The 21620-nt window shown below is 38.0% G+C and overlaps 1 long non-coding RNA gene across 1 annotated transcript in view; it reads left to right on the top strand.

Annotated features, from left to right (window-relative positions):
* LOC127389432 (uncharacterized) overlaps window positions 1–21620 on the top strand; it is a 79510-nt gene that overhangs the window by 10040 nt on the left and 47850 nt on the right. The gene's annotated exons all lie outside the window — the stretch shown is intronic.

Genomic DNA, 21620 nt, shown 5'->3' with positions numbered 1-21620 from the left:
TGAAACTTCATCTTAAAATTTCAATCTCAATGTTTCAACTCACAGCATTGGACACACAAAACTAATGCTGTTAAACTTACTAGTTGTGGAACTGCTTCAGGAGACTGATGTGTAATATCCCTAACTTTGGATAATGTGGATTGGGTTGGTCTCAGTGGAATTAACACTTGCTGAAACACCTACTTAATTGCTTAGTTTGATGGGGGACAGTGTCTTTGTGTGAAACAAAGAAAATGAAACAGAGATAAATCATCTATCAAGCTCAGAACAAGTTCAGGTGCACAAGTGCCTGTGATTTAAGTGGACAGGTAGCTTGTTGTGTGTGTAAATATTTGGCCTAAAATATCTGTAAAGGAAATCTGTCTCCATTTTCCAGAACTCAAAAATAAAGTTGCTTCCAATAGTAAACAAGTGTGACAGGAATATACTTCACCAGGTTCAGTTTTGATGCTAAATAATTTTAAAAGCCCCCAAACCTAGAATGTCTAGTTGCAGCCAGTGGCATCAAGAGGTTGAAATACACCTGGTTTTATTGTTCTCACCTTATTGTTTCCATACTAAAATTTTTTAAGCACTGCAGAAAATTTGGCAAGAATGCTTTGGGGAGTTTCAGCTAAAATGATTGAAATTTCTCTGTATAATATACACAGTCAGCCAGTTCAAAAGGCCAAGTTTGGGTCTTTTGCATGCATTTTTGAAAGTCAGGCAATATGTACCATTCTTTCACTGCTTACCCATTTACTGACCATTTAAAACTGATTTTTCAACACTAATCTTATACCCTACAGTTACTATGGCTTTCAATACAAGTGCTTATTACATGTTACAATGTCACTAATAACTTTTGTCCTATGTAAATACTGCTCATATTAGGTTTACTTGCAATGGTGGTTTCTACTTACCTGAGAAAAACCTGAAATTCTCAGAGAACCCAATATTGTGTATGGGATCAACCCTCTGGGACTCCAGTAGGATGCTTGAGTAATTAGTGCTCCATGTGTGCATATGCAAGTAATTTTAATATTTCTTTTTAAAAGTTAGGCAAACTGATAATATTTCAATATGTTTCTATTGTTTAAAAAAGTAACTAGTCTACTTCATAAAAATAGGATAGACTGAATTCCTTTTTACCTCAGTCTTTCCACCTTCCTCTTTCTCTTTTATTCTCTTTGATGTCTGCAGCTGTTGTCTCGTAGATAAGGCCAGCAGCTGCCTGCAGTGCTGCTGTTTAACCAGTTGCTAAATCTCTACCAGCCACCAGACAGCCTGTTCTCTCCCTGCCCTGCACTGCAGTGTGTTTAGCAGCTTGGTGGCACACACAAAGCCCTCCAGCTGGCAACCCAGTCTTGTCACAAACTCTCATCCTGGAAGAACTCAGCAGCTAGTGTGCTTGTGTTGATTTCTTTGTTAACCAAAGTGTCAGAAGAACGGTATCAAGCACATTCCACTACATAACCAAATGACATATATTTCTCTTTATTTTAGCTCCTTAATACCATCTTTAGCTGAGTGAGAAAGAACACAGATTTTATAACCCTGGGGAACCTTGTTTCAGCAATTACTATTGGAAAAACGTATGGCTTTCAAAAGATAAAATGTATTTCAAATATCAAATCTCGCTCTATGCTGAGCTAAATGCTGCCTTGATGTATGTCTTGTACACTCTATGTTGACAGATGTGAAGTTCAAGTCAGAGCAGAATTTGACCAGCTAAATTTAACATAATAGGATGATGAATACTACAAGGGCAAAAGATTTTCTAAACATTGTTACAGTGTGCCTGAATTCTGCTTTCAGATTTAGTCCTAGATAGTCTAATTGTAGGGCTATACAATAACAAACCACCAAAGGAATATCTCGGTTTTGTGGTGGTGATCTCAAATGTACAGTGTTTAGAGTGACAGCTACTCAGTAATGTACTGGGATGGTTTTTTGTAAGTCTACCCTTCTATTTTTAGCTGTTTTCTTTTTATTGTCTATTTTTCTTTTCTACTTTTTCTTTCCTGTTTTCTCTTTCTCTTTTTTTTCTTCATTCTTATGATTTGGAAAACATTTTTATCTTAGAGTATATCCAGGAAAGTGTTCAAGTTGCTTTGATTATTTAAAGAGTTTTAAATTCTATATAACAACACAAGTCAGTTTTCTGCTGAATTTCTGGACATTGTTCAACTGGAATATTTGCCAGTGACTGGAACAAAGCTTTATGATAGTGACTCATTGTCTTTACTACTCTTACTGTAGAACAATCACAGAAGCAATTGCCACAGAAGACCTTGTACACCATTTTTTTTTTTTTTTGCAGCGGAGGAGCAGATGGTGAATCTTCCAGTGATACAGGCTCCTATCAAACTTTTCTCAGTTTCACTAATAGTGGAATTTCCAGCAAAAATTACAGCAAAGGACCTCCTTTGCAACAAAATAAATAATTGCTCAGAAGTTAGTGCTTATCAGTTGAAAACTGAGGTATTTGTTCAGATAACAGATTTTTTCGGAAAGGTAACTGCGTTTTAGCTCTCAGTTAGCACTAGTTAACAGAGTACTTTTGGGGCCACCTTCCCTTGAAAGTGTTTTGTAGAAAAAAAAATTAAATGGGTATTTTCATCACATATTTCGTAAAAGCTCTAAAAAGGAACATCAAGCTGGGTATGCCCAAACATAACAGTTCTTGGGTAGGCCGGGCAGGCAGTTGGGATCCAAGCAATGCAGACTTAAGGCAAATTTTACCAGAGCAAGAAATTGAACTTTGTTTTCTTCCATTACCAGCCAAATAGGCAAATAATTGGAATGATGGATCTTCTGAGTAGTTATGAACGTCATTCCTCACCATCTCTTCCAAAGATTCTGTTCTCATTTAAATAAAAATTACTTTCCAAAAGACTTTGAGTTTTGTTCATAGTTCAAATAATTATTTTTGTATACTGCAATTTGAAAAGATTTGTTGTATACAGCCAAAAAATCTGCTTTGTAATACTCAGTACATCACTGTAAACCCCCACCCAGGTTACTGTTAGGGGCACATGTGCCTCAGTTGTGCATCCAAGAGGCTAAATTCCAAACTTATTTGCAAGTACCACACTTTCAGTGGTATATGGCCATTTATCTAAAGGGTAATTGTGGCTTTTATATTGTTCCCTTGCAGAAGACCTTGTGCGTGTTGAGATTTGTTTTTTAAAGAGTTTGACTGATATTTTTTAAATTGCTTTTTTCTGTCAAAGATAAATTTGAGTTTTTGTAGAACCCTTATTACTAAGGATAGAAACAAACCAGCTACAACTTCATTTCTCAAATGAAACCAAATCTTTCTGGCATATTGGCAAAAGTTGACTGAAAGAGACCATCCACATTTCCCCTTTCCCAGTAATGGCATTATCTCAGACTATATGAGCTCTCTGCCAGGTTCCTGCAGGTTGTCTACATGGTGACTTAGTTTCTTCCTAACAGTTGCCCTATCCCCTCTCCATCTTTGCCCAGTGACTCTTTCATTCCCCTTAATGTCCAGTCCTAGAGTCATAATCTCTCACGAAATTGTTTTTAGGGCTAATTTAGCTAAAAGTACATCGATCTTTATTTATATATTTTGCTTTAGATGAGTAGGGGTTTGTTTTTTTCTCTTAATCTGCCTTCTTAGAGGTGAATGGATATTGGTCTAGCATCACACTAGTGATCCTTTATCAGGCTTCCTACTGGTCTTGTGAAGAAAGCCTGTTTATGCAACTCAAGTTAGTCAGAAATGTATTGCCTGGACCCCTGTTTGTCAAAGGAGGCAAAGAGGATTATTATTAAAACAAAAGGCTTCACAAAAGCAGTTACTTTCCCTAGAGTATTTTCTTTGAGGGAGAAAAGGAAGAAAAGAGTTGGTTTTATCCATATATGAAAGATAAAATGTTTTCATTTTTCCTTCCTATATGAATTCTTTTCAGAATCTATTTTTTTGTGTTTACACAACTACAGTGGAATTGATTCCCTACCAGGAAAGTACTAAAGAGCCTGAGAGCTGTGCCCCTGGGAACACACCTGGGAGCTCTGCACCTCGTTACCTTAATGAGGGAGAGCTGGTGAAGAAAGTAGGAGTCTGATGCTGAGGTGACATTTTGTAGTCTGGTCAGAAAGAAAAGGTTGCTGACTGCATGCAGCTTGGGGCCTGAGAGCAGTGGGAACATGGAGAGAAGTGCTTGAGGAGAGGTCAGCAGGCTGTAAGTGACGGGGATCTGCATGGGGGACCTTGGGGGGCTGCATGAGGAGGTTTGGGGGGCTGCACTGGGGGATTTGGGAGCTTCACTGGGGGGGTCCTACAGACCTTGCACTATGCAGTAGGCCACTGCTTGCCGGCACCAGGTGCATTCTCAAACTTCAGATTAAAACATAAAGGTTTTATCTTTTTGTTAAAATAAAGATCTCTGGGATAAAGGGAACACTGCCTAAGCTTAGAAAGGTGAGAAATCTGTGTTGTGTGTTCTTAATGAGATGAAAACCTCTGCCTACACAGCCTTTCAGGAGGAATCTCTTAGGCAGAGTGCCCAGGGTGCAAAGAGGGCTTGGTAGAACATAGCTGAGCACTGTGTATTCGGGATCTGCACATTTAGGAGAGTGCAAAGAGATTAAATAGGAAATGCTTTAAGGTTATTTTTTTTTCACTTTTTTACATATTGCTTACTCTGTAAACTTCACCTTCTTTTGTGAGGAAGGACGCACTGTGGTTTCACTGCTGACTGCATGGGCTCTGTACATCCAGTGGGATAACTTGTAAGAGCAATCCTGGTTTTGTCATTGAGTTATGGCATGGAACATTTACTTGTGCAAATGTCTTCCCTTTTCTGATCCTTCTAATTTCCTTACAGTGAACTAATTTTAAAGCACTGTTTACAGCGTGTATTGCCATCTAACACAAACTTGCTCTGACTTTTCAGGTGTGTCTACTGTCTCTGCTTTAGACCTATGTTAACATAATTTTTTAGCTTTTTTCAGCTCTGAGCACTGAGAGGGTCCAGCTCCCCTTTATCTACAATATATAGCATAAAAATTACGTGTGTGGTAAAGCACTTTACAGTCTTGTCTTTGTGGTGATACTGAAATATGAGTAAGAATTAATCACTAGTGCAAGTCACTAACATGAAAATACAAGTCCTGTATCTTGAAGAAGAGGAGAACAAGTATTCCTGACAATAAAGACAGTAGTTGGCTATTAATGTCCTTAATTAAAAAATAAAATAGGGTAGTTGAGGAAAAAGTTGTAAAATCGGGTTGTCCCTGTAGTAAGATCAGACACTCAGCTGTTACAAATTAGCAATGATCCACTGGCTTCAACACAGCTGTGGTGATCATGCCAGCTGAAGAATTGACCCTGAATATTATCGAAGATTTCTTGGAGGTCACAGGAAAAAATAATCCTTTACAATTTCCTCTTTAGGAACTGAGTGCAAAGCGCTATACAATACTGCTTCCATAACAATGGCTAGCAGACTATGAAAATGCTGGCCTCCACTCATTACTAAAGGTGGGCCAGATCATTTAAGTTCTCAAGAGCCACATCTGATAAGCCAAGACTAGGACTATCTCCTTATTACGAATGATCTTGTATGTATATTAGCAAAAAGTTGAACATTGGTGTTCCTACAGTTTATATTACTGCATGAATGCAGCACAAAAATGTACTACTTGCATTCTGAAAAGGTATAAAGTGCCTCTGTTGTGGAAGATTGAATTGGATGTATATTGCACTCAGGAATGGTTCAGACCCTTGAAGCTCTTCAAAATCTGTGTGCTGTTTAGAAAAAAGGGTAAATCTGTTTTCAGGATTCCTGAAGTACAGCACTGAGGCACAGATCTAGATCTGATCTGACTTTTTGAGTAAGACTTTTTCTTTTTAGAAAATAAATTGCAAACTACTGCTTGTGCTCATCTCTTTATATGATGGTCCAGCTTTAGAGCTCGGTTACTAGTTATTAAGGATTTTTTTTGAATTGCTCTTTTTTAGCGACTAATTTACTATCAGCCATCCAAAGACAGATTGATAGGATATAAATGAAATGCTATAATTATACAAGGGAGTGGGTCGCTGACCTTTGGATTGCAATATCTTGTCTCTTTTGTCCTTTCCTTATACCACCCAGTCTACAGGATGAAATTGCATCTTTTTATTTGGTTGTTTCAAGAATGAGGAGGTATTGGAAACTAGTGAGGCATGGCACAATATAGGTGTTCATAGCTTGCAATAATTTACCCATTTTCATTTTGTTTTATTTTATTAACACCTGTGTCTCCAGGGGACGTAGGGAGGAAAGGAGGAAGGGAGAGAATACTTCAGCAATAATCTAATGATTAGCACTTACACTTCCCCACCCCAGCCCTGCTTTCATGTCAAATGTCAAGATATCTCACAGCCAAGCAATTTATAGTACAAAATGCATATATATATAAAGGAAGATGTGCAGATGGTAGAAAGCTGTATGTTATGACATATGTATATGGAGGACAGCAAGGGAGTCATTAAAAATATGGATTTATTTTCTTTGTAATGCAGTGGCTGTTTGTCAGCTGGTGTAATTGGCATACATCAATGGAACCACTCAGAAATATACTGTCTGAGGAATTAGTAATTTAATGGAAGTTAATCAAAATTCCTTAGAGCAGGAAAAAGCTCTTGGACAGTATTTGGAGACAAAGATAAAACACATAAGAAAATATGGGATTGCAATCTGTTGAAGTTTCATCTGGGTATTTGTTTCTGGAGTATTTCTGAAGATACTGGTGTTCTAGGTAATAGAGCACATAAATTGGCTGTCAAGTTAATCAAAGCATTCTGAGTTTTGAGAAATTACAATAGGGTTTAGTTACAGACCTGATTTAAGCATAACCAAATAAATTCAACAGCAAACTTTCAAAGTCAAAACGAAATAAGAGTTTTGTTAGGTTAAACAAATCTTTTATTAAAAATCTTATTTGCATCTCACTTCTGAATGGGGTTCCCTATGTATTACATTCATATACTCATGTGAAAAACTTCTGCCAGATTAAAAAAAAAAAGGCATAAAATAGCTCAGTGTTGTACTGTCTTTTAATAGGGACTTAGCATCTGCAATATTGGACTGCAGTAATAGAATTACTGTGGTTATATGCTCTGATCCTTCAGATTTTTATTCTATATTCACAGTATCAATGGCAGGTTTTGTTTTCTTTTTTTAATTTTTTTTCCCTGTGATTCATGTGTGGGAGAATCCAATAAAGAGGAGGGATTGAAAGAGAAAAGGAAGGGTAGGAAGGGTGAAATGCAAAAAAATACACAGATAATTCATTACCATCACCTGTCCTAGGAGAAATTAAAAATAACAGTTTTTAAAATAATGGTATTTATGAGTTTAAAGTGTGGAGAAAGCAAATCTAGCCTACTGCCTAGTTCTGCTTTCTGACTCTAAAACAACCTCATTGTTTTTTTTCTTTGAGCACAAGAGTATAAAAGGTAACAGTATCAAGTTTGAGATTTAGTAAACTAAAGGTTTTTGTAGTGTCTTAGTCTGCAGGTACCATTTTGTATCCTAGTGCGAGCACTCAAGATATAAAATACTATATCAATAAAAACTGTAAAGCTCATATTCTCTTTTGAATGACTTGGGTTTTCAGGTCTTTAAGAGCAGTTTTCAGCAAAGCATACAAGGATGTGGTGCACTGCGCAGTGTGGTGATCTCAGCTAATGTGGAATAACCTGCCTCTCCAGTCAAAAGCAGATAATAGTAGCAAGATGATAGTGAACTTTCACTATAGCTAGTGTTTCTGGATACACACCTGCAGTCTAGAGGTGGCAACTCATTTAGAGTTACCACAAGTATTTATATGCCATGGCAATATATCAGTTATCAACCATATCAGATCTGTGGTCTGACCTGCCTGTGAATCATTGGTTTCACTTAGTTGATTTTTTTTAATAATCAGGCTTTTAAATTATAATTGAACATAACTAAGGTTTTTAAGGTTTTAATCAAGGATATGGGGGTCATCAGGAGCAGTCAGCATGGTTTTATCAAGGGTAAATCATGTTTGACTAACCTCATAGCCTTCTATGAGGAAATTACTAGGTGGATAGATGATGGTAGAGCGGTAGATGTGGTATATCTTGATTTCAGTAAAGCATTTGACACCGTCTCTCACAGCATCCTTGTAGATAAGTTGATCAGGTATGGGTTTGGTGATCAGGTAGTGAGATGGATCAAGAACTGGTTGAAAGGAAGGAGTCAGAGAGTTGTAGTCAATGGGGCAGAATCTGGTTGGAGGTGTGTGACCAGTGGAGTCCCTCAGGGGTCGGTACTGGGACCGGTGTTGTTCAACATCTTCATCAACGACCTGGATGAGGGTATAGAATGTACCCTCAGCAAGTTTGCTGATGACACTAAGCTGGGAGGAGTGGCTGACACACCAGAAGGCTGTGCTGCCATTCAGAGGGACTTAGACAGGCTGGAGAGTTGGGCGGGGAGAAACATGATGAAGTTCAACAAGGGCAAGTGTAGAGTTCTGCATTTGGGGAAGAAAAACACCATGCACCAGTACAGGTTGGGGGCTGACCTGCTGGAGACCAGTGTAGGAGAAAGGGACCTGGGAATCCTGGTAGACAAGAGGATGACCACGAGCCAGCAATGTGCCCTTGTGGCCAAGAAGGCCAACGGCATCCTGGGGTGCATTAGAAAGGGTGTGGTTAGTAGGTCAAGAGAGGTTCTCCTACCTCTTTATTCTGCATTGGTGAGGCTGCATCTGGAGTATTGTGTCCAGTTCTGGGCCCCTCAGTTCAAGAAGGACAGGGATCTGCTTGAGAGAGTCCAGCGCAGAGCTACAAAGATGATTAAGGGAGTAGAACATCTCCCTTATGATGAGAGGCTGAGGGAGCTGGGTCTCTTTAGCTTGGAGAAAAGGAGACTGAGGGGTGACCTCATTAATGTTTACAAATATGTAAGGGGTGAGTGTCAGGGAGATGGAGTTAGGCTTTTCTCAGTGATGACCAGTGATAGGACAAGGGGTAATGGGTGGAAATTGGAGCATAGGAGGTTCAAGGTGAATATGCGAAAAAATTTTTTTACTGTGAGAGTGACAGAGCACTGGAACAGGCTGCCCAGGGAGGTTGTGGAGTCTCCTTCACTGGAGACATTCAAAACCCACCTGGATGTGTTCTTGTGTGATGTGCTCTAGGTGACCCTGCTCTAGCAGGGGGGGTTGGACTAGATGATCTTTCGAGGTCCCTTCCAACCCCTAAGATTCTATGATTCTATGATAAAGAAAATGTTATTTAAAATTGAGAAGATCAATTTTTTTTTTTTTCCCCCCTGAAAATCATTGCCTGGTCAAAAAACCCCAGCTGCAATTACTTGTGAGATTCAATGCAAACTTGTGAAATTTTCTTAGGTGAGTGGGGGGGGAGCAGGAGTAGAGAGGGAGGCAAAAGTTTTTGCAGCACTAAAAGATCCAGACAAATGAGGAACACCTGAAAGTGAACACTGAAAGTATACTCAAATGATTGCTTGGATTCACCATGTTGGTCAGTACACTCAAGCACAGATTTTGTATTTTTTAAGTTACTAGTTTTGCAGCAGGCTGTGGGAGCTGCAGACTTTGGCAGTACTGTTTTGCTTACTATTAGTGCTCTAGGAGCAAACTTCTGGGAAAAATAAAAGATGGTCAGCAGCTGCATGAACAGACAAACTCTGATGTTATCTTCCTCTTCTGTCTTTATCCCAGTTTATCATCTATCACATGTTGTTGCTATATAAATGTGCGACAATGAAATTAAGTCAGTGAAGTGAAGCATAGCCCACTCTTCACTAAAGAGCCAGAGCCACATGGGATGCAGGTGGACAATATGGTTGCCCTGGCAATGTAAGAAGGAAGAGAGCATATTAAAAAATTCAAGCCTTTACATCCACTTTTGTACGTGCTCACACTATTACTTTCTGCATGTAGGTAACTCCATCTATTTTTTGCCTTTTAATTCCATCACCTCTACAGACAGTAGCTGTCTTTTCTTCCTGCAAGTGGAATGACTAATATTACAGGCTGTGACTGTGGATGCTAGTTTGAAAAGTATTTTGTACACAGTGTTCCAGACATCTGTGTGCTAAATCCATTTGAAGGGAGAGCAGTTTAAACCCTCCTGAACTGTGCTTCCAACCGTCTAGTTGACTTAACTAAAACATTATACTTCTGAATTTTGTCTTTTCCTTTCCCCGTTCCATATTTCTTTGGAATGATTCAAGTCCCCTAATGAACCCAGATCAGAGGATTATTGGGAGTTTTCAGAAACTAACAATTGCTGTGCAGCACTGTAAAGCAAAGGTTGTAAATTGGAATCCAAACTGCATTTTGCTGAGTGAGATGACATGCCGAACACTACCTTCTTCCCAAGGGTTAAAGGTGAAATAATCCTGTATTCATCCAACATTGGGCAATGTTTCCAGTTGTTCTTGCATCAGACTTCTCAAGGAGATCAAGAAAAGCATAAAACCTCACTGGAGCCATGAGCGTCTCCTTACATTTCCTGCCCAATGTTACTGTATGCAAACATCAGATCCAGGTAATTTATGTAGTAGGTTTTGGGAAATACTGGCAAGGAGGTTCCAAAGGAACACGACTATTTATTTCTATATTATAGCACTTTTTTTGTTTATTCCTGAAGAGTTTCCTGATAGGAGAAATAAGGAAACAGGAGACTGAATTTGACAAATTATTGCAAGAAGCAAACAGGTTTGTGTTGCCCAGGTTGCTGCTGCTGTGGCTTGTGGTCGATTTTTAATATTTTTTTCCCCACACCATTATCAATTGTACTATGACTAAGCATGGTTATATCTACCTTTGTACAGCAGCTGTGCCAGGACTGGGAACAGATGATGGGACCTCACAGTAACTAGTCTGGAAATAAGGATAGGCTCTTATTTGCATTGCTTGGCAGTAACATTCAAGATGCTGTAGTTGCTCTTTATCTGTTCCTTATTTCTGCCTATGTCTACCACAGTAATTTCTTCATTCCAAATCCTGTCTCTGATTTTAAGAAAGGCAGCTTTGGTGAGTACCATGTGATTCTGCCATGTCTGAAGGCATAGGATGTTAGAGAAGGAACCACAGGATAATTCTGAAGATCTAATTTGGAGATTAAAATAGCAGGAAAACAGGAACTTACATGAAAATGACTGGCTTGGTAGTGCTCTTGGAGAAGGTGCTTTCTGAAGGTGTTGCTTAAAAGAGCCAATGATTGATGTCTAGATCTGTTATACAGGGAAACTTCCTCAGTCACTTGTGCATTAGACATTATGCAAACTTTTCAATAGAATATTGAGATTTTTTTCATCTCTGTGTGTGTGCCACGATTGGAGGCAGGGAAGTATGATTCTTCAGCATTAATGGTTAATTTCCTGTATGCTCAAAACAAAATTATTGTGGTTTTTTTTTTAATTCTTCCCCTCCTTCCCCTTTATACAATTCACTCTTCCGCTTTGATCTACATTGAGACACATAGGTTATGTCAAATACCTCACATTCATTTCCACTAACCTGTGCAACCACAGCAAACATTTGCCCAAATAACCATTTAGTTTTCCAGGTAGACACAGGTATGTAGTTTTGCAATATTGTATGCAAATTATTTAGCTGTGACTATACCTGTGCTTCTGTAGGGAAGTAATAATTGTGACTTTCACCCAGGCGAGACACTTTCTTCACAGTAAAATATATTGTTGCCTTACACATAAATTTTTGTATGTGCTGTTTTACCTCTCACTATCATTGAAGTTATTAACAAGCCACTAAAATGAGTAAAATTGTCACCTGCTGCTTTAGTTTACTTTTTTTTTCCAGCCCTCCACACTTTCACTGATCTTTGTAAACCCCTTTTCCTTCCAAGAGCTTTCCTAAATGCTGTGTTGATCAGAAGTAACACAATAAGGCTCAGGCTAGCACGAGTGATGTGTTAAACTAAACATAAGCTTTCATCTCCTTCTACACCTATACTTTTCGTGCATCAGCGACATGCTGTCAGTCTTTTAATCAGTAATTCTCAGTGTCTTGCTTATGATAAACTGCATTTCCCAGCATTATGTGTGTTCAGAAAATATGAGGACCCCATTGTGTCTGTTAGACTAGTAATTATGTGATGAAATCTCTTCAGAATTACTTCAGCCAAGCATGGAACTAAAAGCTCCCTTATAAGGAAGGGCAGAGAAACATCCCTTGAGTTTATCTTAATTGAGGGTACTTCAGTCTACAAGTTTCCAGTTTGTTCTTTTAAGGTACATAGTTTGGTGCTCAGGTAGGTCAGTGTCCAACTTGTATACAAATCCAGTAGAAACGTTTAGGCTGCCGTCTTCCAGGAATGGTGACTTTTTCAGTATCTTCTCCAAATCTGAACATCACACAGCTATTTGATAGCTTTAAAACACAATGGAGTAGTACTATAGAAATAATGTGTTCCATGGTAGCTGATAGAGATAATGGGAAGATAGGAAGAACTTGAAGACAGGAAGTTCTGTCTAAACTTGAGGAAGAACTTCTTTACTTTGAGGGTGTCAGAGCACTGGAGGAGGCTGCCTAGAGAGATTGTGAAGTCTCTGGCAGCATTCAAAACTTGCCTGGATTCCATCCTGTGCACCTGCTCTAGGTGAACATGGTCTGTCAGGGGGTTTGGACTAGATGATCTCCAGAGGTCCCTTCCAACCCCTAATATTCTGTGATTGCAAAAGCTAGACAATATACTACAGATGAGGACCCCTTCTTAACTGACTTTGAGTGCTGGTTAATTTAACATCTCACTTTTTTTTACAAGTTCAGTGCTATGAACTCTATACTTCAAGATTAACTCTGTAGTTCAAGCAAAAGTACTACAGTAATTACTCACTGGGGTTGAGTAGAAAGTTTCACTATGAGGTCAGGAAGTGCCTGTCTCCAGCAGGAGCAAAATTCAGTTGTCTACCCAACTGGTCTGCTGAATAAATGTTGTTCAGTCCACCATCCTCACCACTTTCTCATTTGAGATATTCCATGCACCAGAAGCTCTACTCAGAGCTTATAAAAAAGATCACCATCCTTCAAATTCCCTTTAAATTTAAATCTAAATTCCCTTTAGGAGGTATTTACAAGTCTTCCTTACTTTGCCCTTCCTACCACAGGCTACCTTGTAGTCTAGATTTTCAGTCTAGGTTAACCCTTTTTAGGTGCCTATACTAGAATAACCTAAATGGGAAAAACATGTAGGTGGGGGACAATCTGTTTGGGTGTAACACCCATACAGGTAAGGGGATATACTATTAAATTCTAACTTTCAAAATTATTAAAGAACTGTCCTGAGTATAAAAGTCAACTAGAACTGTCCTTAATGAACCAAAGTGTTCCAAGAGTGTGAAGCCTCTGTTATACCAGTAAATTGAAACAATCACAAGAGACTCTCTGGCCCTCAGTTAATACATTGAAAGAACTGAAAGCATAAATACAAAATACGAAATAGTCTCTAATGCCAGTAAGTCTTAACTGGATTGTTTTATCTGTACTTGAGCTTGCTGTGAGGGTATTTTTATATGCAACAGTACAATGACTAATCTTGAAGATAGAATCTCAAATAATGGAAGAAACCAAATTGAGACTAAAGGTTTTTTGGCTATAAGACAAGCGTACACAGCTAGCATTTGAGTTATTTTTTTTTTTTTCTTCACTGTGTTGGAAATGCAATGAAAACCAGCATGAAAACCAAAATAGACCTTTGAAGTTACAATTCTAAAACCTGACATTAAATTTGCCTTAGTTTTGAGTTAATAAAAAATGTTAGTTATTCCTCTAATACACTCTTTAAATGGTTTCATGTGACAAATTTACCCAACTTTATGGTGCTCCACTAGATTAAAATGTATCTTCTCTGCATAAAGTAAATTCTAAATTTTCCTTGTCCTTAAATAGACCTTCACATAAAAATACAAGTTTCTTCTCTAAAGTTTCTGTGTAATAAAGCTGCTTGGTTTTTCCTTTCACCAGTTACCAAAAAATTGTTCAGCTTGCATACAAGTTAACAGTTTCAAAAATTAAAGAAATGAGTGCTCATGGGGAAGCAAAGTATGAGCTTTCTTTACGTACTCTTAAATTAATATTTATTTTTAATATACATGTTAACAGCAAAACTTTTTTTTTTTGGTCAAATTTCAGAGGCAGTTTGTTCTCAATCACAACAAATTGACAAGCCAAGATAGTATCGAAGTCTTCTTGGGGAAAGTATTATTGTTTTTTTGAAAATGTAGGTCATATCTATGTAGCAAATTGAAATAATCCTCCCAAACATAGACTTAACATAAAAATCCAGTTATTTCCTGATTCTATCTGAATGCATAAATCTACACAAATACAAATTGATTTAATAATTTCTTCTGAGGGAGATTTAACAAACAATTATGTTTTCAATCCATGCAGAGTTAAGAGAAGGTGCTTGAAAAGCTTACTCAACTATAATGTTTGAGGTTTTCATGACTGGAGAAAGCCCTGAAGAGACAAAGTAAACACACATCATTCCATGCCACTCGTTCTGAGGGTCTGGTGTTGATAAATGTGATCACTATATTTCTGTTCAGTTTCGGTTTGGGGCTAGTTGGGTTTTTTCATTCCATTTTTTTACATTCAGCAGAAGTAAATGCAAAGTTTGAGACATTTCCTCACATTCTTTAGTACCTTTGCTGGGTTTGGAGATAACAGAGGAAGCTTCTAAATATCACAGAGTGAATCAGTGATACGGCAAGTGTCTGTAAAAAGAGTGAATACGCATGTGCTCAACACTTCAATATGTGAAGTGGTTTTTTGTGGTTTTAGGTGCTTCATCTGGTTTTATTAAGTCTTTGATTTTAAAAGCTGAATATGTTCAAGATGCCCTCAGTTAGCAAGTTTTTTGAAGGATTGGGCATTGCAAAGATGGAAAAATACGTTGCTGTGAGCTGAATAGTGTTGTAAGAACAACCATGTCTCTTCCAACTGCTGTCAAGAACGGCCTTTAAGCAGAGGGAGTTAGTTCTTCGCCTCTTTTTAGGAGAAAGTTCACCAGAAGATCTATAACAAAGTAATCTGTAGATAATACTAAGAAAAAGTGAAAATCATCTGAGTTGCTGCTCATCCCTCTGCTGAACTGCCAAGTAAGAGCAAACAAATAATTTCCTGGTATCAGATTTGTTCACATTGCAATATTTTTTAAATTATGTTTGGTGGAAGCCTTCCAGTGCAGGAAAATAAAGGAATGGAAGGAGGGGAGATGAGATTATAGTCAACTTTGGAAGTCTATTTGCAGAAAAGTATTTTCTGGCAGGTTAAACATCATAAATTTCTACACTTCATGTAATGACAAACAATCCTTCTTGTAGAAACATCTCTTTCTAGGCATATGGCAGTATTTCAATTTTAAAGTGTTACAATTAAATGGTGATGTTTACCCTGAGCAACACAGTGCATAACTGAGGCACCTGAGTTAGAAGGCTTATTCATCTAGGTAGCACTGACATAGTTGTGCCAATTACATTGAAAACTGCCAAATGCATAGAAAACTTGGAGACAAAAGATCCCAAATTTAGCTTCCCGGTCCTGCACACTTGAGGAGGAGGCTCTTAGGGGGATGTGCAATAAATATGAGCAATCTCTAGTTACTGGAACAAATTTGCACTCTCATCCAGTATAAGTAATACTGCTGGAGCCAGATTTTGAAATTAACTAGCAAAGATCTCTGCAAGAGATCTTTTCAATTGAGACGCTGCAACCTGATCTTTCAGGAGCTCAGTGGTCAGTGCTATGAAATCCACCCTGATGGGCATTGACCGACTGCCATGGCACAAAGCTTTTTATCAACATATTTGCATACAAGTGATCACTAACTCAGCCAGCTGTACTGTCTACATGCATGCCCCAGCCCTGTGTTAGCATGCTAAGTTCCTTATGGTATCCTTCTTTCTCAAAGTAAAACAGTTTCTATTCCTCACTTCATGCTGGTGTTGTTCTGCATAGCCTCTGATCTGCTTAAATAGCCCAGTGTAGCCGTAACTAACAAACCATTTGTATTCACAGCACCAGCTTCGGGCTAAAGACACATGGTAGCTAGCAAGGGATTGAACTCAGAACAAAATGCAAACACTAAACCTGTTTTAAATAAATAATCTCTCTTGCTTTAAAGAAGTTTGAAGCACAGAGCTGTGGCCTTTTCTGAAAGGCTCTCTCTGACATGCTGAGTTGTTTGTTTCACTGTAAGCAACCACCTCCTTCCTAGCAGCTAGAGTAATCAATAAACTGGATCCAGATTACTGAAAGTGCTGATTTAAGTGTTACAGCCAGTGGAAAGTTGAGAGCTTTGTTGTTGGGTTTTTTTGTTTGTTTTTAAATGAGGAAAATGTTAATTCTCTAAATCAAAATTATTGCTGATATCAGTGAAGAAATGGGTTTTGTGACTTCAAATGCAATTTGTTAGAGCTGTGTTAACATGCATGCAACAGGCTGCTTTTTGTGGCTTTAATGCTCTGTTAGGCAGTATTATTTAAGACATGAAATTTGCCTCCGAAAAATTGGTTGCTAGAATATTAGATAAATAAATTCTAGATAGATAAAAACACAAGTAGGGTACTTAACTCCACACATAGTGTTGCCAACAAAGTAGTCTGTAGAGACTGAGCCTGAAATGTATATAGAGGTTCTTCACGTCAGCTGGGTGTTGAAGGTTCTGTTTTATGAGTACAATATATTAATTGATAGATATGAGGTAGCAATCAAAATGTAAATAGAACTTGGTTTATATTAATGCCTAAGTTTGCAGTATAGATATATTACATAAGCTTTTAGGAAGCTGGACTCAATTTCAAAGCATATCTTTAATTCATGAATTGTTAAAATGAATTTCATTTGTGGCTCAAAAAATATTGTGATTAAAAAAATATGCTTTTTCTGAGTTCGATCAACTTCATAATGTCACATTCCTGTATTGAAAGCTGAACCAGAAAGGAGCCCTCTTGTTTGTTCCAAAGCATTGCTAGTTTTTTTTTAATATTGTAAAATAATGTTAACTGATTAGTTTCACTGTGAGAGCTGCACCTTCAGTAGGTTCTAATGGGCCCAGCTGAGGTTGAAGTATTTTGTTATTGGTAGATGCTTCACATGTTTAAGGGACCATATTCTGAGGTACATGTTGTAATGTACTGTTTCTAGTTATGCATTTATGGCTTGTTATGATAGCTATACACTGGGATAAAACATCTCAGATGCTCTGCCTTCCACTGACAGGGACTAAAGGAAAATGCACCTGTATTGATAGGCGTGATTTTTACTCTTATCCTTCTGTTCAGCTGTTTTCAAGGTCTGGTTCTTTTGGTTGTACAAAATGAAGAAATTTGCAGAATCTTAGATAAATTTTCTCCTCCCCACATGACCTGATGATGCCAGTGCCTGTTATATGTGATAGAGAAGGGTAACAATGTGCTCATTCTCACTGCAATGATAGCTTAACATGAGCAGTCACAAGACAGAGATGAGTGTGTGAGTGAGTGGCCAATTCTGATCTCTGATGGAAGGTTCTCTTGGGGATATCTTTTATGTGGTGACCTCCAATTCAGGAGGCAATTAGGTGACTGAATTATGCCCTTTTTTTCTAGGGCAGCAACCAGTTAATAACCTATCTACTAACATTTGAGAGATACATACCCTTTCCCCTTCTTTGCAGCATGTATTAAGTGTGTTATTCAAAACCAAATATTTACACTCAAATCAATCCATGAGCCTTAAATACATTATTGGAATTATTTACTACAGGCTGGTATCTTGTTTTCTGGAACATAACTGACTGCTACCAAAATAATTTAATAATGCTAAACTTATCTCAAAAGTCATGTGGGAAAACTTTAAATAACAAAATGCTTAATGATTTTGTAGCTACGCATGCTGTTACTAATGGCTACATTTAGTGATGGAGACTATAAACTGTAAATCATACCACTGTTTCCCATGGCAGAGCAAGCTGCAATCGTGATCTGACGGTGCCCTTTGACCTCTCTAAGGCAGGCATAGTGGGAATTATGTGAGGACATTATGCTTGATTAGTCTCTCCCTAGTTTTTCTGGGTGGGAAGATAATTGAAAACACAATGGACTTTGGAAATTGAAGGTTCTAAAATGCACTTTGCAAACACATGCAATTTTTAATCTTTGTGTCATCTGTATCAGCAGTGGACATTGTCTTCATTACATAAATACAATTCTGCTAATACAGTACAAATAGGAGTTAGGCAGCATCTGCAGCTATTGTAATCCACACTTCAAACAGCAGTATCTGTTTTATGTTCTTAAATTCTGAGAATTAAATAGGAGCTTGAAATGCAAGAACTGATTGTCTAGTTGATTTCATGTTCTCTGATTTATAGCATTCAATAAATACAGAAGTTGAATTTTGTCCACTAAGTGATCTTATAAAAAAAACCAACAGAACAAAATAGCTTATACTTGAGGAGAATTTGGAAATGGGGAAAGAGGGACTTTGGTTTAGCTATTTTAATACACTGCATCTATAAGCTAGCACCAAGACTATTATTCTGGATGTTTTCTGGTCTGTTGAGTCCTAATGTAGCTAATCTCCAACAGATAGTGCTACCCAGGGTTCCTGTAAAACAATCATCTGCAAACATATTTATTAACCTTTGTTGGTTTTCTGCAAAGTACAGGCCACCCTGCTGAACAGTCTACAGCATTTATTTACAATGCTGACTCCTATTGGATATCATTAGGTACATCATAATTATAATAATTATGTGCATTGCTTAGGCTACCCTGCTAAATAACAACCACTTTAATTCAGAAGTCATAATTGCAGCAGCTAGACTTAAAATGAAATCTAATTAGATTTCAGTTCACCCCCTTTCACAGATCATCTATAACCACTGTGAATTCTGTCCAGCAAAGATTAATTTATTTTGTGTTAAAAAGTATTATCTCTATGGTCTATCAGGTAAAAGTTATAAAACAGTAAATGTTTTGTAAAAACAAACAGAATTGTTGCAGTAGAACTTCAGGGGTTTACTATGACTTCTTGAAGAGGACATAATGCTTTTTCACAGAGCTATTTCAGTTGTAAACACATTGAGTTTTTGCAGCCATGGCTGCATTAATAAACATAATTCTGTAACTTGACAGTGGGATATAACCTTAAAATTGACTGTTACAAGTTTCCTGAGCTTTGCAGATTTGAATCTGAACTTTATGTGGAGCTATAGTCTTACTTGTGTGAAATTAAAGAAGTCTGGCACCTTTAGAGCAAGGAAAGGAAGGTGTAAACGAAAACTTACAAGATGAAGAAAGTATGAAATGAAGTAATCTCTAAAGCTACCTGATTATTTATTTACTAAACCTGTTTTCTTTCAAAGAAGAGAGCCAGGAACTAGCTGATACCTTCTCAACATTAACCATTTTCCCTGGCATGTGACCCCATCTGCACATCCGTATCATCTTTCTGCAGGGCAATAGCTAGCACTGGCCTTAGTCAACCTATGACCATGGAGCATTTTACAGTATAAGAAGTCTCATTAAATGAATTCAGTTAAAGTTTTAAAACCTTGGATGCATCCAGGAAGGCAAACAAAATTAGTGGAGAGGTCAAGGAATAAACATAACAGAATCAGTTTTCAACATGTAACTGATTAGGAGCAGCTTGGTCTACAGATTACTTTTTTCACCAGGGGTTCTGGAGAAGGGAGTAGGTGCCTTAAAAAAGGGATGAAATAGAATTTAAGTACCCATAAGAAGTTGTTCAGTGGCAGCTTTTTGCCAGGTAGTCTAAATGTAACTGAAAACAGTTATTAGTGCAAAAAAACCCTGTGCTGTGTAGTTGAAAACTGCAGACTCTACTGCTTAGTAGGAGTCATGCTAATTGGAGCATTAAGTACATGATCCAATGTGGGAAGAGGGTAGCTGTATTTGTACCAGTCCGAAGGATGATTCCAGTCTGAAATCTATTTAGAGTGTTCTGCTGGGGCAGAAGGCTGGCCTGTAGCAACCTCAGTCTCTCCTGGAGTTACTCAATCCCCACTACTTATAGTGGGACTAAGTGGGACTTATTCCAGTCCCACTCCAAAGCCACCTGATACTTTGTGAACACTAAGCTGCTTTCAAACACCCAGGTCCAGTTTTAAAGCCATTTCTTCCTCTTTCTGCAAGGCCCCTGTGTTCCTTTCAGCTCACTCTACCTCTCTGCCACCCACCCACTTCCTATAACTAAGTTCAAGGGTTTGGACTTTAAAACTTCTTTTTGGAGCATGCCTGAATTTGGCAGCCTCCAGACTCTTCAGGTGCTGTGGTAACATTTTGTAAGTGCCAAGGTTTTGACTGGCCATTTTCGATTGCTCTGCTGTGTTGTGTGCATTTTGTGTGATCTTCAGGTAGTTCCTGTTCAGTTTTATTTCCAGTTACAGTTTTCCACTTTTATGTGCAAAGCTCTTTAGGCCCATGGTTTTCTTAGTTGCCTGACACAGTGCTGAACTCTGTATCATAACAGTTAGGTAGCTACTCATTTAATTCTAGCTTGTAACCATCAGTTCTATGCCATGATGTCTATACTACCCTTATCTGAGGGTAATAACCTGTCTTTCCTTACCCTTCAAAGGGAGGTGCCGAAAAAAACGTGGGGGCAGCATTGAGTTCGTACCTCTGGGCAAGCCATTTCAGTCTTGTGTTTTATAATTGCTGTCATCTACAGTAATGATAACACATCTGACCCATTCTAACTACATTGTTTGATTCCTGATAGGAATCCTGTTGCAGTTATAGCAATGTTATTATGGCTGAGAAAACAACTTTATTTCTGTAGTTACAATTGGAAAAAAAGTGCCGTATGAGCACACACAATTACATACGTGTATACAGACATGTTTACGTTCTCTGAGAGACTGCCTTCTGAAGCTTTCAGCTAGAATTTTAGAACATTTTCCCCTGGGATATCACTGAAACAATGACATCAGCCCTACATGTAAGATTTCCATTTCTGTACTTTATTCTGGTTGGGCAATTCTTCCATCCCTTAGTTATTTTGAGCGTGCATACTTATTTAATGCACATGTATAACCACAGGCACTTCATTTACCTCAGTTGTACTGATTGAGAAGTATTCATCCAGATGAAGATCGGTGACAGGTATTGACAGGCACAAGATATTAGGAAGGGTGCAAAAGTGAGTCTGCTTCAGGAGTTTTGGAATTATTTGAAAGTTCAGCTTATTATTACTCTGTAGTGCAACACCATGCACTGATACCTTTGCTCTTGTGGCACCAGCAATACCTTATTTTTAACTTTCAGCTGATGAATTAGAAGTTACATGCATCTGAAGTTACCTGAAAAGGTTATATGGACTGTGAGAGAAGTTAATATTGTAGGTTGAGACAGACCAGATTCTTGTGATCACTGTAACTGTCATATTTACCTATCCCTATGTAAATAAGGCAGACATCTGGCTTTCAAGACCACCTGAAAACCTCTTACATTTATGGATCTTTGAAATCTGTTGTTTCAAATCCCAAGTTATATTATTGTAGATAATGATGTTCTAGACGTGGCTACGCAATTGGAACAGGTTACTCACACGATTTTGTGTTTTGCAATCAATCTGCAGGTTTT

This window comes from Apus apus, chromosome 11 (genome assembly GCF_020740795.1).
Source record: "Apus apus isolate bApuApu2 chromosome 11, bApuApu2.pri.cur, whole genome shotgun sequence".
NCBI lineage: Eukaryota > Metazoa > Chordata > Aves > Apodiformes > Apodidae > Apus > Apus apus.
The sequence above is the reverse complement of the archived record's forward strand: the minus strand, read 5'-3'. Positions and strand labels throughout refer to the sequence as shown.